We start from the raw sequence: 16,268 nt of genomic DNA, 5'->3' as shown, positions 1-16,268 counted from the left end.
AATAGGCTAACAGTGTCTAAGAAGTTGCACTTTTTTGTTTTTTTCACACTGGTCGCCATGATTCACCGTAAAGAACAATCGCATGCCAGGGTCATTAATATACTGGATTAGCATTGACTATTTATGGTTAAAATGGGCGTGTTCAGGGCGGGGTAAGATGCTGATCACGTACGCACACTTGGGGGTAGTCTGTGATTTATAAAGGGAACGTTGCTTACAGGTGTGCGTACGCACAGCTTTAGAAATCTGAATTTTGGGGGACGTACGCCTTTTTAGGCTTTTGGGCGAATTTACACATTTAGTAAGAATCTTACGCACAGTTTATAAATGAGACCCCTGGACTTTATTACTACCCCAACCTTTACCGACCCCACCTTGACCTCTTCTGACCACACCCTGACCTCCCACTATGACCCCACCCCGACCACTCCTGACCCCACCCCACCCTGACCCCTGGAGCTGTTGCATCATCCTAACCTTGTCACAACAGTCCTGTCCAGCTGCTCATTTAGTTACACTCTGGCTTTAATGGCATATATTTACTTTTTATATATTTTTTGCACTAGTTTATTTTTTTTACGTCTGATTTTATGATTTTGTGAAACCGTGCCATAAAATTGAAATCCTCCAAAGGACACCAGCGAGATGTATTTCCTTGTAACAGCCTCCATAGAAGATGGCTGAGCTGGAGGTGTTGACTTCCAGATCTGCCTGCAGATGGATGACCTCTCTGTGGCCTGTAGATGGGTGGGTGAGGGGCCCTGGTAAACGCCCAATCCTTCTGTGAGCTGACATCCCTCTGAGCTGGTTATTGTAGTTCACTGAGCTGGTTATTGTAGTTCACTGAGCTGGTTATTGTAATTCACTTCAGCGATCCCCAAAGACACGGAAGCAATAGATCCCAAAAGCCTCGGAGCATCCTGGGACAGGTAGCGTCCTCTCTTTCCCTGTCACACACACACTAATACATACATGCACACACACACTCTAACACGTACACACACACACACACTCTAACACATACACACACACTCTAACACATACACACTCTAACACATACACACACATACACTGCATACAGGTCCCCTGAAGAGAACAATTAAACAGTAAAAAACTGTTTATTAAGTAATAAACATTCTTACATTAGAAAAAAAGTATACATTTGTATTCTGTCTTTATTTTTCTCACTTGTTAAAGTGTGGAGAAGTACCGATTGGGAGGGGCTAGATAGCTAGTGGCAGGTGGTGGGGGATCGCTAGTTAGCTGCAGTCTGAGAGGGGTTAGCGAGCTAGGTGATAGCTAGCTGCAGGCTTGGAGGGTTTAGCTAGCTAGGTGATAGGTAGCGGCAGGCTCCGAGGGGTTAGCTAGCTAGGTGATGGCTAGCTGCAGGCTTGGAGGGGTTAGCTAGCTAGGTGATAGCAGCAGGCTGGGAGGGGTTAGCTAGCTAGGTGATAGCTAGCTGCAGGCTTGGAGGGGTTAGCTAGCTAGGTGATAGCTAGGTGCAGGCTTGGAGGGGTTAGCTAGCTAGGTGATAGCAGCAGGCTGGGAGGGGTTAGCTAGCTAGGTGATAGCTAGCGGCAGGCAGGGAGGGTGCAGGGGGGTGACACCCCACAAGTTTTTCTTTTTTCTTTTTTTGTTTTGCAAAAGATGTAAGTTTGTTCTCAATTCTCTGTACAGTGTACATAGCTAGGTTGTTAAAATGCCCATTTTGTAGATATTGCAATCCCCTACTGCCTCTTTGCTGTTTTTGATGTGGTTATGAACATGGAAACATTATTTTCCTTCTTTTTTTTTACTTTTAAGTTGAAGTGTTTTTATTTCAATTTTTGTCATTCACAATTGCTTTGAAACATAACTACACTTACAATGTACAAATCTGATAATGTAGATGAAATTTGCACGGTATTAAATCACAACAATTTGCATTTCATCCTGATGGTTTTTAGTCTACCTTTTCCTCTGTTATGAAGGGAATTTTCTGATGCCATTGTCTTTCTAGTTTGGAAATGTTTTAGTTTGGAGTAATCCTTTTGCAGGTCTATTCCAGGGTTTTAGGCAGGTTTCAGAACAGGTCTAACTGACTGTACAAAATGAGTTATTTTTTAACAGCTGTTTGTTTGTTTTTTAATCAATGCTGGAAATAAAAAGATTATTGATGGAACGGTTGGTCTTCAGTGTGTCACCTTCCCTAGCGAAAAGAAATCTCATCTAGTGACAAATCTGCCAACTTTATATTAATTTGGAAATCAGTTTTTGCTTTTGAGCAGCAGCAAAATAACTTATAATAAATGATTGTCATGTCTCCTCTTCTGGGCAGCAAACTGCTCCTACAGGAGCTAACCCTAACCTTGTTAGCAGGATTAACCCTGGAAGAAACTACCGTGAAGTTGGAGGTCTCTCACCAGACAGACTCATGTTCCTTGTTTTCCCCCGTTCCTGCCACAAACTGTCTCCACGCGGATCAGTGACTGTTCTCCGGGTTCATCGAAATGAGATACGGGAACCCAGGTAGGTGATGATAACTACAGTCTGAACCAGATGTAAGGATGTTACATAGTGGGGAAGATGAGACTAAATTCCTTACCTGTTAGTTGAATTTGAAGATTTAACATGATACCTTTAGAAATGGCAAGTAACGAAGAACTAATACTTTGTCACTGTATGATTTTTATGGTATCAGTACTTTGCGTCACTATTAATTCAATCAATATTATTTCTTGTCATTGCGAGCCTCTCTTTCATTTCGTGGCTATCACACACAACAAATTAAGTCGAGTCTATGAAGCTACTGTGGAGCAAGGCAGAAGGCAACAAAAAGAAGAACAAATATATATAGTCTATGAAGCTACTGTGGAGCAAGGCAGAAGGCAACAAGAAGAAGAACAAATATATATAGTCTATGAAGCTACTGTGGAGCAAGGCAGAAGGCAACAAGAAGAAGAACAAATATATATAGTCTATGAAGCTACTGTGGAGCAAGGCAGAAGGCAACAAGAAGAAGAACAAATATATATAGTCTATGAAGCTACTGTGGAGCAAGGCAGAAGGCAACAAGAAGAAGAACAAATATATATAGTCTATGAAGCTACTGTGGAGCAAGGCAGAAGGCAACAAGAAGAAGAACAAATATATATAGTCTATGAAGCTACTGTGGAGCAAGGCAGAAGGCAACAAGAAGAATAATAAATATATATAGTCTATGAAGCTACTGTGGAGCAAGGCAGAAGGCAACAAGAAGAATAATAAATATATATAGTCTATGAAGCTACTGTGGAGCAAGGCAGAAGGCAACAAGAAGAAGAACAAATATATATAGTCTATGAAGCTACTGTGGAGCAAGGCAGAAGGCAACAAGAAGAATAACAAATATATATAGTCTATGAAGCTACTGTGGAGCAAGGCAGAAGGCAACAAGAAGAATAACAAATATATATAGTCTATGAAGCTACTGTGGAGCAAGGCAGAAGGCAACAAGAAGAATAACAAATATATATAGTCTATGAAGCTACTGTGGAGCAAGGCAGAAGGCAACAAGAAGAATAACAAATATATATAGTCTATGAAGCTACTGTGGAGCAAGGCAGAAGGCAACAAGAAGAATAACAAATATATATAGTCTATGAAGCTACTGTGGAGCAAGGCAGAAGGCAACAAGAAGAAGAACAAATATATATAGTCTATGAAGCTACTGTGGAGCAAGGCAGAAGGCAACAAGAAGAAGAACAAATATATATAGTCTATGAAGCTACTGTGGAGCAAGGCAGAAGGCAACAAGAAGAATAATAAATATATATAGTCTATGAAGCTACTGTGGAGCAAGGCAGAAGGCAACAAGAAGAATAATAAATATATATAGTCTATGAAGCTACTGTGGAGCAAGGCAGAAGGCAACAAGAAGAAGAACAAATATATATAGTCTATGAAGCTACTGTGGAGCAAGGCAGAAGGCAACAAGAAGAATAACAAATATATATAGTCTATGAAGCTACTGTGGAGCAAGGCAGAAGGCAACAAGAAGAATAACAAATATATATAGTCTATGAAGCTACTGTGGAGCAAGGCAGAAGGCAACAAGAAGAATAACAAATATATATAGTCTATGAAGCTACTGTGGAGCAAGGCAGAAGGCAACAAGAAGAATAACAAATATATAGATTTTGAAAGTTGAAAAAAAAAAAAAAAAAAAACGTTTTTGTGTCGGGGAAAAAAAAAGGGTTTGAAAAAATACTGAACAAAATCTCAATCACTTGAGTACAGGAACGTTAAGCTATGGGTCCAGTTGACGAAGACTTAGTCCACACACCAAAGTATAGTCAGCACATGCTTAGTTTGCTAAAATAATGGCCCTAAATGTTTTAGCGTTTGTGCATGTTCCTGGGGGGATTTGAACCTGCTGTCTCACGTTAAACCCCACAGGGGCCACGTCACAGCTGAGCGCCGCTCAGGGTCATGACACCATTATATACTCTTTTATCATATATATCTCTTACTGATGAACACAGGGCGACAGCCGTCATGGTCTGGTGGGGAAAGATTTGCAAGTGTTTTTGTACATCTTGTATATAGATGTCTTCTTCAAAAAAAAAAAATTCACAGACTGCATCTCATACAAACAAAAACACACACTCATACATACACATAAACACACACACTCATACATACACATAAACACACACACACTCATACATACACATAAACACACACACACTCATACATACACATAAACACACACACACTCATACATACACATAAACACACACACTCATACATACACATAAACACACAGAGCAAAACCACCTCAACGTAAACGGGCCAAGCAACATGACACACACACACTCTCACACAGGGCTGCTTGCCAGGGTTGTCCCAGGTCACACAGACTGTGTCAGAGGTGGTTGTCAACAACCAGCAGGTTATATAACGCTGCCACTGCATACCTCCTGACAGCTGTGTGTGTGAGTGAGTGGGGGAGGGTGACCCCTGTGTCTTGTACCCATAACCCCCCCGTGGCCTCCCAGCCTGCCTCCCAGCCTGCCTCGCAGCCTGCCTCCCAGCCTGCCTCTCAGCCTGCCTCACAGCCTGCCTCCCAGCCTGCCTCGCAGCCTGCCTCGCAGCCTGCCTCTCAGCCTGCCTCACAGCCTGCCTCCCAGCCTGCCTCGCAGCCTGCCTCGCAGCTTGCCTCGCAGCTTGCCTCGCAGCCTGCCTCGCAGCCTGCCTCCATCTCTCCTGGGTTCTGCTGTTTCTCCATCTTCAGCCACCTCCTCTGGACTCACTTCTCTGTTCCAGATTATCCTTTGTTGCTCAACTTCAACTCTGAAATAATTTTGCCTTAAATATCAGCACATCAAAGCAGTTTAGACATTCTTGTGTTGGCATCACATCAAACAAACAGCTTGTGGAGTTTCAAGGACGCCTGTTCTGAGTTTGCTGCTCACCTGGAAGATGAGAGGCTTCAGAATACTGAGAGGCAGGATGAGACCGACTCCCGAGCAGGACACACACACCACCTCGCACACACACCACCTCGCACACACACCACCTCGCACACACACCACCTCGCACACACACCACCTCGCGCGCACACCACCTCGCACACACACCACCTCGCACACACACCACCTCGCGCGCACACCACCTCGCACACACACCACCTCGCACACACATTACCTCGTACACACGTTCTTAGACGCTCCTAAGAAGCTTTTAGCGTTAAGAGCTTCTTAACGAATCTGGGAAACACGGCCATTATCAGCAAAGAAACACCTGACCAGTAGAGGTCTCCCTACCCTCACAGATGCGTACACACACACACACACACACACCTGTCCCTCACACACACACACACACCTGTCCCTCACACAGTGGGCTTGGTGAGGGTGGGGCTGTGTGCTCGTATATAGTGACATGTTTCACACTTCATTCTGTCTGAATGCTTGTGTGTGTGGTACTGAAGATATAGAGCTTTTTTTCTGAAAGTTTGTGTGTGTGATGAATCTGTGTAATGTAGGTGTGTGTAATGAATGTAGGTGTGTGTGTGTGTATATAATTGTAGTGGTGTGTGATGAATTATACAATTAATGTGTGTGTAAACTGTGTGTGTGTGGGATGAATGTGTGTTCAAAATGAGGAAGGCAAAGAGGATGAGTGGGGATGAGAGTGAGAGAGGAGTGGGGATGAGAGTGAGAGAGGAGTTCAAGTTCAAGTTCAAGTCTTTTATTTGTCAGGTGCACAGAGCAACACAAGGTTAGACTGGGCACTGAAATTCTTAAGACAAGACAACGCAAGCACTTGGCATAACATAACATATAAGTACACAGAACAAATTTACATCTATGCTGAGCTTAGATAAGTGAACTTCCTAAATATACAGATAGCAATAAATAAACGACTATACTAACCCTAACACTAAAACTTCCTAAATTACAGATAACAATAAATAGTACGCTATACTAACCCTAATACACAAAAAAAAAAAAAAAAAAAAAAAAAACCTGTTACAACCCTATAAACTAATCTAACCTAAATGGAGTACAGTGCAGTAGTGCAAATTTACAGATCAGTGACTTTGTCAATGACCAAACAGGAGCCTGGTGGCGAGGTACAGTAGTGCAATGTTACTGAAAGAGCAAGGGAGGAGTGGGGATGAGGTGTGTGGGATGAATGTGTGTTCAAAATGAGGAAGGCAAAGAGGATGAGTGGGGATGAGAGTGAGAGAGAAGTGGGGATGACAGTGAGAGAGGAGTGGGGATGACAGTGAGAGAGGAGTGGGGATGAGAGTGAGAGAGAAGTGGGGATGACAGTGAGAGAGGAGTGGGGATGAGAGTGAGAGAGAAGTGGGGATGAGAGTGAGAGAGGAGTGGGGATGAGAGTGAGAGAGGAGTGGGGATGAGAATGAGAGAGAAGTGGGGATGACAGTGAGAGAGGAGTGGGTATTAGAATGAGAGAGGAGTGGGGATGAGAATGAGAGAGAAGTGGGGATGACAGTGAGAGAGGAGTGGGTATTAGAATGAGAGAGGAGTGGGGATGAGAGTGAGAGAGGAGTGGGGATGACAGTGAGAGAGGAGTGGGGATGACTAGTGAGAGAGGAGTGGGGATGAGAGTGAGAGAGGAGTGGGGATGACTAGTGAGAGAGGAGTGGGGATGACTAGTGAGAGAGGAGTGGGGGAGATGGGTGGTATTCAACTCCAACTCCCTGAAGCTACGGCAGCATGTGTAACCACTGCTAATGAAGAGACATGGAGAGAATCTCTCTGACATTTACATTGCATTGCAATTTAATTAATTAAAGTTGATGTAATATGAACACGAGCTCTTGATGAAATCCATAGTGTGTGTGGGGGGAGGCAGCATTCTTTCCCCCACCTGGCCAACCAGGGGGGGTCTAACATACCAGTCAGCCTGGGGAGGAGGGAGGACAGGGGGTCTGGTCGGAGGGGGGAGGACAGGGGGGCTGGCCGGAGGGGGGAGGACAGGGGGCTGGACAGGGGAGAGGACAGGGGGGCTGGCCGGAGGGGGGAGAACAGGGGGCTGGACAGAGGGGAGAGGACAGGGGGGCTGGCCGGAGGGGGGAGGACAGGGGGGCTGGCCGGAGGGGGGAGGACAGGGGGGCTGGCCGGAGGGGGGAAATAATCCTGCCTCCCCCCACACACACTATGGAGGAGCTTCTGTAGAGGGAGGAGTTAGCTGAGTGGGAGGAGCTACATCAGTGGGTGGGGCTAAGTGAGGGTGTTTGGCAATAGGAGCTTTCTGGTTGGGTGGTGCTACCTGAGTGGAAGAGCTACAGTGTTTGTAGTGTCTGCCTGTGTTATACCCGCTTTGCGTCCTGTTATGTATGTGTTACATTACACACACACACCTACGCTCACACACTCGCACATAATTCCAAGGCGTTTACATAGTTAATCGCCCTTTTCCCCGGTGGTTTAAATAAGACATACACCGAGACCATTACAGTACAATATATGTTTCATAATGAACATATATAAGCGTGACAGTATCACTGAACATGTTGACAGAAAAACCCATCATGGACGTGAAGGACATCAAATCTTCAAGCATTTAATTCATTATTTTAATGATTATTATTTACATTGTATTAATTTAGCAGACACTTTAATCAAAAATAAAACACAATTTGAAGGGCAATTTGAACCTTTAACCTCTTGATAGTCATTTAGTTTCTCTAACCACTGAGCTAAACCTTTCAAGCCATTTTATCTTCTAGAACTAAAAGTATGAACCTGTGCATGTGTTTGGTGTTTACATGATTCTGGAGGGTAGAAGTTCAGCAGTCACTCCTCAATGAGTGGCTGCTTGGATGACCAACAGAAAGCCTTGTAAACATTTCAGTCTGCTAGAAAAGTTAATCAAATTCACTGCTGCCTCTAGAAGCGTCCTGTTCAAAGCTCAGCTTCTTCTCCCCTGTCTGTGTGGCCGTTTGAAAATACCTGACTTGTGACATTTCCTGTTTGTTGTTTTGTGCTCCATGCCTTGAAGAGACAGAGGCAGAGAGAGAGAGTCATAGAGAGAGAGGGGGAGAGAGAGGTAGAGAGAGGTAGAGAGAGGTAGAGAGAGAGAGGTAGAGAGAGATCATTAAAGAGAAACAGACACTGACACTGTTGTGGACCCCAGTATTAATAGACCTCTATGTTGCTGTTGTGGACCTTGGCAGTGGGGGGGCGGAGTCTGACTTGTGAAGGGGCACCGTGACGACTCAGCAGATCTGAAGACTCAATCTCATGGCCTCGTGTTGGCAGGGCAACGTAAATGAATTAAACTGGCGCTCGGCCAAACAACGCCCTTCCCATCTACCACACCTCTCTCCCCCTCTCTCTTTCTCTCTCCCTTCCTCTGTTCCTCCCTCTCTTTCTCTCTCTCTTCCTCTGCTCGCCTGTGATGTCACACTGTCTAGGGTCACCACTGTGTAGGTGTGTGTGTGTGTTAGTGCCTGTGTGTCTACCTCTCTCTCTCTACCTCTCTCTACCTCTCTCTACCTCTCTCTCCCCCTCTCTCTCTATGACTCTCTCTCTTTGCCTCTGTCTCTTCAAGGCATGGAGCACAAAACAACAAACAGGAAATGTCACAAGTCAGGTATTTTCATGCCGGCTATCTGGTAATACCCAAAGTTAAGAAAAAAAAACTGCTGGAGGTAGGGCGTTCTCATATAGAGCACCTCTTCTTTGGAACAAATTACCCATCTCAATTAAGGAAGCTGATACTGTCTCGACATTTAAAACTAGATTAAAAACGTTCTTGTTTAGTCAATTCTATGATTGTTAAAGGGAAGTATGTGTGTACTTTCTATGTAAACCTGGGGTGTGTGCTTGCCTATGTGTGTATCACATGTAACTTTTAAATTTTAATTATAGCTTATGTTCACATTGCCCAGCTAGATGTTACAAATAAAGTAAACCTGTTACTGTATATTGTTAGTATTATTATTATTATAGTTCCGTTGCTGTATATTGTTACTGTTATAGTTTTTATTACTAGTTGGAGACAACGGGGGACTGGTTGTTTTCATCCTTATTCGTATAAGTATAACCTACTTTAGAGTTCTTTCCCCTGGAACAGATTTCATGTTCCAACTGAGGGGGGCTGTCGTTGTTTTGGTGTGTGGGGCTGCATCAAATACCCTTTTTGCTCTGTTAAATTGCTGCACTAGTCCACACTTGACCGGTGGGGATCTCATTCTATTATGACTGTAACTGTTAGCTGCTCCTGGCATTCTCTAATCCCTGCTCTCCTCTCTGTCCCCCCCCCCCACACATTCCCTGTGGTGTGGGGGGTTTGAGCTGTCAGGACCTGCTTGGTCGTCAGTCTGCCTACGCTGAACCAGGTCGTCACCCGGAATCCAGTCTCCATGACGGCCAACAGCGAGTTTCCCGGTCCCATCCAACGTCTATAAAGCCGAACAATGGATTTTGGTGTTTCAAAACCCATTGACACTGTATGACTATGTTTACATTTACATTTATTCATTTAGCAGACGCTTTTGTCCAAAGCGACTTCCAAGAGAGAGCTTCACAAAGTGCATAGGTCACTGATAATAACAACAAGATAGCCCCACAGCATTGCGGGTAGTCAAAGACAAGAAGTACATATTGTGAACAACCAAAAAATAGTGCTAAAGGGAAGAGACCATAAGAGCATGTAGTTAAACAAGTTAAAATAAACTGCCAGCTGCAGTGTTAGGTAGAGCAGTCATCTACAGGGTTAGGTAGAGCAGTCATCCACAGGGTTATGTAGAGCAGCCATCTACAGGGCGAGGCAGGACGAGGCAGAGCAGGGCGAGGCAGAGTAGGGCGAGGCAGAGCAGGGCGAGGCAGAGCAGGGCGAGGCAAAGCAGGGCAGAGCAGGGCAGGGCAGGGCAGGGCGGGCACTGCTGGCTGTCTAGGCGTTCTGCACCCCCTGTGCTCTGGGCCGCTGGTCTCACCCTAGACTGTGCCCTCACCTTCATTCCCGCAGTCTCTGAGGTATGCCATTGAAAGAGTGCTCTTCAAAAATCTAGTTCTCTATCAACTTTTATCATTTTTCTTAGTAAAGCTTGGCTGTTAGTCATTCATATCATAGTTGGACAGTTTTCTTTTTCTGTCCTGGATAATATCAGCGTACTCATACTGAGAAGCCTTTTGATAATTTTTTTTCATGGGGCTCAAAATTCCTGGCGGGGCCCCTGGGTCAGGGTTATCCTGTGTGTGGGGTAATGGTTATCCTGTGTGTGGGGTAATGGTTATCCTGTGTGTGGGATCAGGGTTATCCTGTGTGTGGGGTCAGGGTTATCCTGTGTTTGGGATCAGGGTTATCCTGTGTGTGGGGTCAGGGTTATCCTTTGTGTGGGGTCAGGGTTATCCAGTGTGGGGTCAGGGTTATCCTGTGTGGGGTCAGGGTTATCCTGTGTGTGGGGTCAGGATTATCCTGTGTGTGGGATCAGGGTTATCCTGTGTGTGGGGTCAGGGTTATCCAGTATGGGGTCAGGGTTATCCAGTGTGGGGTCAGGGTTGTCCTGTGTGTGGGGTCAGGGTTATCCTGTGTGTGGGGTCAGGGTTATCCTGTGTGGGGTCAGGATTATCCTGTGTGTGGGGTCAGGGTTATCCTGTGTGTGGGGTCAGGGTTATCCTATGTGTGGGGTCAGGGTTATCCAGTGTTGGGTCAGGGTTATCCTGTGTGGGGTAATGGTTATCCTGTGTGTGGGGTAATGGTTATCCTGTGTGTGGGATCAGGGTTATCCTGTATGTGGGGTCAGGGTTATCCTGTGTTTGGGATCAGGGTTATCCTGTGTGTGGGGTCAGGGTTATCCTGTGTGTGGGATCAGGGTTATCCTGTGTGTGGGGTCAGGGTTATCCTGTGTGTGGGGTCAGGGTTATCCTGTGTGGGGTCAGGATTATCCTGTGTGTGGGGTCAGGGTTATCCTGTGTGTGGGGTCAGGGTTATACTATGTGTGGGGTCAGGGTTATCCAGTGTTGGGTCAGGGTTATCCTGTGTGGGGTCAGGGTTATCCTGTGTGTAGGGTCAGGGTTATCCTGTGTGTGGGGTCAGGGTTATTCTGTGTGTGGGGTCAGGGTTATCCAGTGTGGGGTCAGGGTTATCCTGTGTGGGGTCAGGGTTATCCTGTGTGTGGGGTCAGGGTTATCCTGTGTGTGGTGTCAGGGTTATCCTGTGTGTGGGGTCAGGGTTATCCAGTGTGGGGTCAGGGTTATCCTGTGTGGGATCAGGGTTATCCTGTGTGTGGGGTCAGGGTTATCCTCACTAAAACGCCTCATAATTGCTGCTATTTTTACAGCAGCTTGCCTTGATCAGCAGTTTGTGAAACGAGCTGCTCATTAGCTGATAATTGGCTATCACATAACACTGGAGCTACCCCATACTCCTGTGTTCACATGGGGGAGAGAACCTGTGGCCACATGAAATAAATGCGGTGTGAGCACTCCTGGGTTGCTACAGTAAATGTCCATCCAAGCTTCAGAGCCCAGCAGGGACCAGATGGAGCAGAGCTCTGCTCATTCAGCACCACACAGCGGGTCTGTTTGCCTCAGAGGCTGATACCGTTGCTTTAGACCGTGGAGCGTGAACACTGGGACAGGGGCTGGAACGTCCACACTAACTACGAGCCTTTTAAGATCCCTCATTAGAACACTGGGTGGAACCAGCGAGAACCAGGTCCCCTCCTGGCAGAGGCTGGTGTTCAGAGGCTGGTGTTCAGAGGCTGGTGTTCAGAGGCTGGTGTTCAGAGGCTGGTGTTTTCAGAGGCTGGTGTTCAGAGGCTGGTGTTCAGAGGCTGGTGTTCAGAGGCTGGTGTTCAGAGGCTGGTGTTTCCGGAGGTTAGAGGATGGAAGCACGGAGGCCTTACTGCAGTTTGGTTCATCAGGGTTTGGGGTGCAAGGCCTGATCTGATGCGGCAGCTTTATAGACCCAAAGCTTTTTACAATTCACAAAGATCTTACTTCACTTGGCAGTTTGCTAATCAGACACTAATTGCCAACGGAGGCATGACAGCAACCATCGGAGAGTGCTGCCATTCTTGTACACAGGAGACAAACCCGTCTCTAGGGGAGACAAACCCGTCTCTAGGGGAGACAAACCTCTCTCCGTCTGTAGGGGAGACAAACCCGTCTCTAGGGGAGACAAACCTCTCTCCGTCTGTAGGGGAGACAAACCTCTCTCCGTCTCTAGGGGAGACAAACCTCTCTCCGTCTCTAGGGGAGACAAACCTCTCTCCGTCTCTAGTGGAGACAAACCCCTCTCCGTTTCTAGGGGAGACAAACCCCTCTCCGTCTCTAGGGGAGACAAACCTCTCTCCGTCTCTAGTGGAGACAAACCTCTCTCCGTCTCTATGGGAGACAAACCCCTCTCCGTCTCTAGGGGAGATAAACCCCTCTCCGTCTCTAGGGGAGACAAACCTCTCTCCGTCTCTAGTGGAGACAAACCCCTCTCCATCTCTAGGGGAGACAAACCTCTCTCCGTCTCTAGAGGAGACAAACCTCTCTCCGTCTCTAGGGGAGACAAACCCCTCTCCTTCTCTAGAGGAGACAAACCCCTCTCCGTCTCTAGGGGAGACAAACCTCTCTCCGTCTCTAGGGGAGACAAACCCCTCTCCGTCTGTAGGGGAGACAAACCCCTCTCCGTCTCTAGGGGAGACAAACCTCTCTCCGTCTCTAGGGGAGACAAACCTCTCTCCGTCTCTAGTGGAGACAAACCCCTCTCCGTCTGTAGGGGAGACAAACCCGTCTCTATGGGAGACAAACCTCTCTCCGTCTCTAGTGGAGACAAACCCCTCTCCGTCTCTAGTGGAGACAAACCTCTCTCCGTCTCTAGTGGAGACAAACCCCTCTCCGTCTCTAGTGGAGACAAACCCCTCTCCGTCTCTAGTGGAGACAAACCCCTCTCCGTCTCTAGTGGAGACAAACCTCTTGCCGTCTCGAGGGGAGACAAACCCCTCTCTGTCTCCGTTCGTCTTTGTACACAAGGTCCCCCTGTCAGCTTGACATTACTGCTTAATGAGCGTGCCTGCTACTCGTTCACTTCACAGGTACGTCTGCACATGTCTGGACAACTACACGCCCACTTGGTTCACCCTCCAGCCTCGCTGCTGCGCTCTCTGGACCTTTCGAGAAGTCTTCTGACTAAATACACACTTTGTGTCCTCGACTCGGATGAAACAGGAAGTCTCCTGGTCATGGATATTGTTGTGATTTATTGTATGCATAAAAAGCTACATAGCATCGTCATGGTGATTGGTGGGAGATATGATTGCATATTTGGGGGATGGCCATCCATGTTGGATCAATGTTGTTATGGAAAAGGGTCCCACAAGCAAGCCCGACCTCAGTTTATTCTCTCAGGCTTGAGTTTTATTCATTTAGCAGAAGCTTTTATCCGAAGCGACATATAAGCTTAGTATAAAGTTGCAGTGTACTTCCTTAAAGAGGGTATCTGCGTGTGCTTGAGTGCTTGTTGCGCCGTGCTGGAGTGCGTACTGGAATGTTTGTTTAATTCAGCAAGCTTTTCTCTTCTCTGGACCTCTCAGTGCCTTGAACTCTCTCAACCTCTGGGTGTTGTGTTCTCATTCTTCTTCAAGCTCTTTAGAAGCGGGGAATCCACTCTTGGAGGTGTTTCTGTGAACATCCACTTTTGGAAAGAGGTGTTTTTGGGAACATCCACTCTTGGAGAGAGGTGTTTCTGTGAACATCCATTCTTGAGAGAGGGGTGTTTCTGTGAACATCCATGCTTGGGAGAGGGGTATTTCTGTGAACATCCATTCTTGAGAGGTGTGTTTCTGTAAACATCCATTCTTGAGAGGTGTTTCTGTGAACATCCACTCTTGAGAAAGAGTTGTTTCTGTGAACATCTACTCTTGAGAGGTGTTTCTGTGTTCTATGGGGCTCTGGTGTTATGTAACGTGGGCAGATGCGCCGTAAGACATTGGAACAACTCAATAAAGACATGTGGACCATCTGTCTGCAGGTGAGGTGAGTGAGCAGGAGATGAACATGATGAAGAGCGTGGCTCACTTTCCAGGTCAGGATAGCAACACATGTTCTATTTCTGTAGCGATTGTGTCTGTGGATCTGGCATTACTGACTGGACACGTTCTGACTTTGCTAACTTCATCTCCTGACGGACAAAACTTTTGTATAATTTTTTTCATTTAAAAGAAATTCACCTTTATCCACCCCATAACTCTGCCTAGGAAGGCCCCACATGCACCAAACTTGGTCTGGTTACTCAGTTCCCTCAACGTGAAGTAAGAATCATTTGATGCTGGCATCATTTATTTTCTGTTTTCTTTTTCCAACTTTATCCACCCCATAACTCTCTTTTTCGACTTTATCTTTCAATATTTAGAATATTTTTTTTCCTATTTTTTGGGGTGGTTATATCATTCTTATTAGGGGGGGGGGGGGTGTAACAGGCCACACTGAGGCAGGGCTGGGACTGGCATTTTTGCTCAGACCGGCCCACCACACTCAGTCGGACACCACTGGAGCCTGTTCAGAGATGTGATTGGGCCAGCCCACTGTCAGTATGGAAAATGAACCAATGGGGCTTTATGGGGCGGTCATTGGGCAATTTTGAGTTTGTAAAAAAATAAATAGATATAAAGATATATATATATATCCGCCCCAAGTGCGTCGGCCCACCGGGCACCGGTATTCCAGATGTCCAGGCCTGCACTAAGGTGTTAGGCTGAGGCGTAAGCCACACTCCCACTTATACTTGCAAATATTTTTTTAATCTTTCAAAACCTCTTTTTCGAAACAAAAAAATATATTTTTTTGTTCAATCTTTCAAAACCTCTTTTTTGAAACTCGAGGCAGCCAGGCCGACATCAAAGACGGCAGGCCTCTCGGTGCAGTCAGGAACAGACAGCAGTTACGTAAGCTGCGCTCTTAACGAGACGCGCGCTGGAACAATCAAAGGCTGCCCTCGCGTGAGAGCAGCCAGGCAGCGTGAAAACAACACCGCTCTTATTCCTGTTTCATTCTCAGAGAAATGTACTAATGGCCTGTGGTTATTAATCCTATTAATCCTGAAGTATCTTCACGCAGGTAGTGTAGGGGCAGAGACGTGTTGTCGGAGCAGGAGGAAAGACTTTCACAGTGGAAAGAGGGCCCCTCACTGATCAGTCTGTTAATTTGATCCCACACATCGTGTTTTATTCTAAATTATTTGGTTTTGGAGAGAGCAGATATAGCCTATTATTATGCCACATGAACTGCGTGTGTGTGTGTGTGCGCGCGCGCACGTATGTGTTAAGTGAACCGAGAAAAATAGGACATACTATTTTATTTCATGGAGAACTGGTGTGGTGTTGTACCTGCAGGCCAAGTCCATCGTGAAGGCTGTACCACGGCTGTTAAAAAGTTATTTAAGCGTTTAAAAGCGGAGAGTTGGAGACTGTCCGTCACTTTGGTGAAACCGCGCCAGTCACGTCGGAGACGCGCCTTCTCGGTTCTCTCAGACATGGACTGGAACACGTCGCGGGAAACCGGACGCCAGTTCAGCCTACCTCCATTTGTGAGCGTCGGACGATAACATAACCAGGAATGCTGCTAAAATAGTGACACCAAAACAATAGGCTGCGGCACAATAATTTCAAGATCTTTTTAATACAATTTAGTATCAATTTAGTAGTAGTTATCTGTTCAGATGCCAAGAGCGCTGTAGTATTAACCGATATCTGATTCCGAGTAGGCTAACACTTTCTACATACACTTATGAAGAATATCGTTTCCAATCGCTGCTCATCTGATATAAAATTTCATTTT

Source organism: Hypomesus transpacificus, chromosome 15 (genome assembly GCF_021917145.1).
Source record: "Hypomesus transpacificus isolate Combined female chromosome 15, fHypTra1, whole genome shotgun sequence".
Taxonomy (NCBI): domain Eukaryota; kingdom Metazoa; phylum Chordata; class Actinopteri; order Osmeriformes; family Osmeridae; genus Hypomesus; species Hypomesus transpacificus.
Note: the sequence above shows the minus strand (reverse complement) of the source record.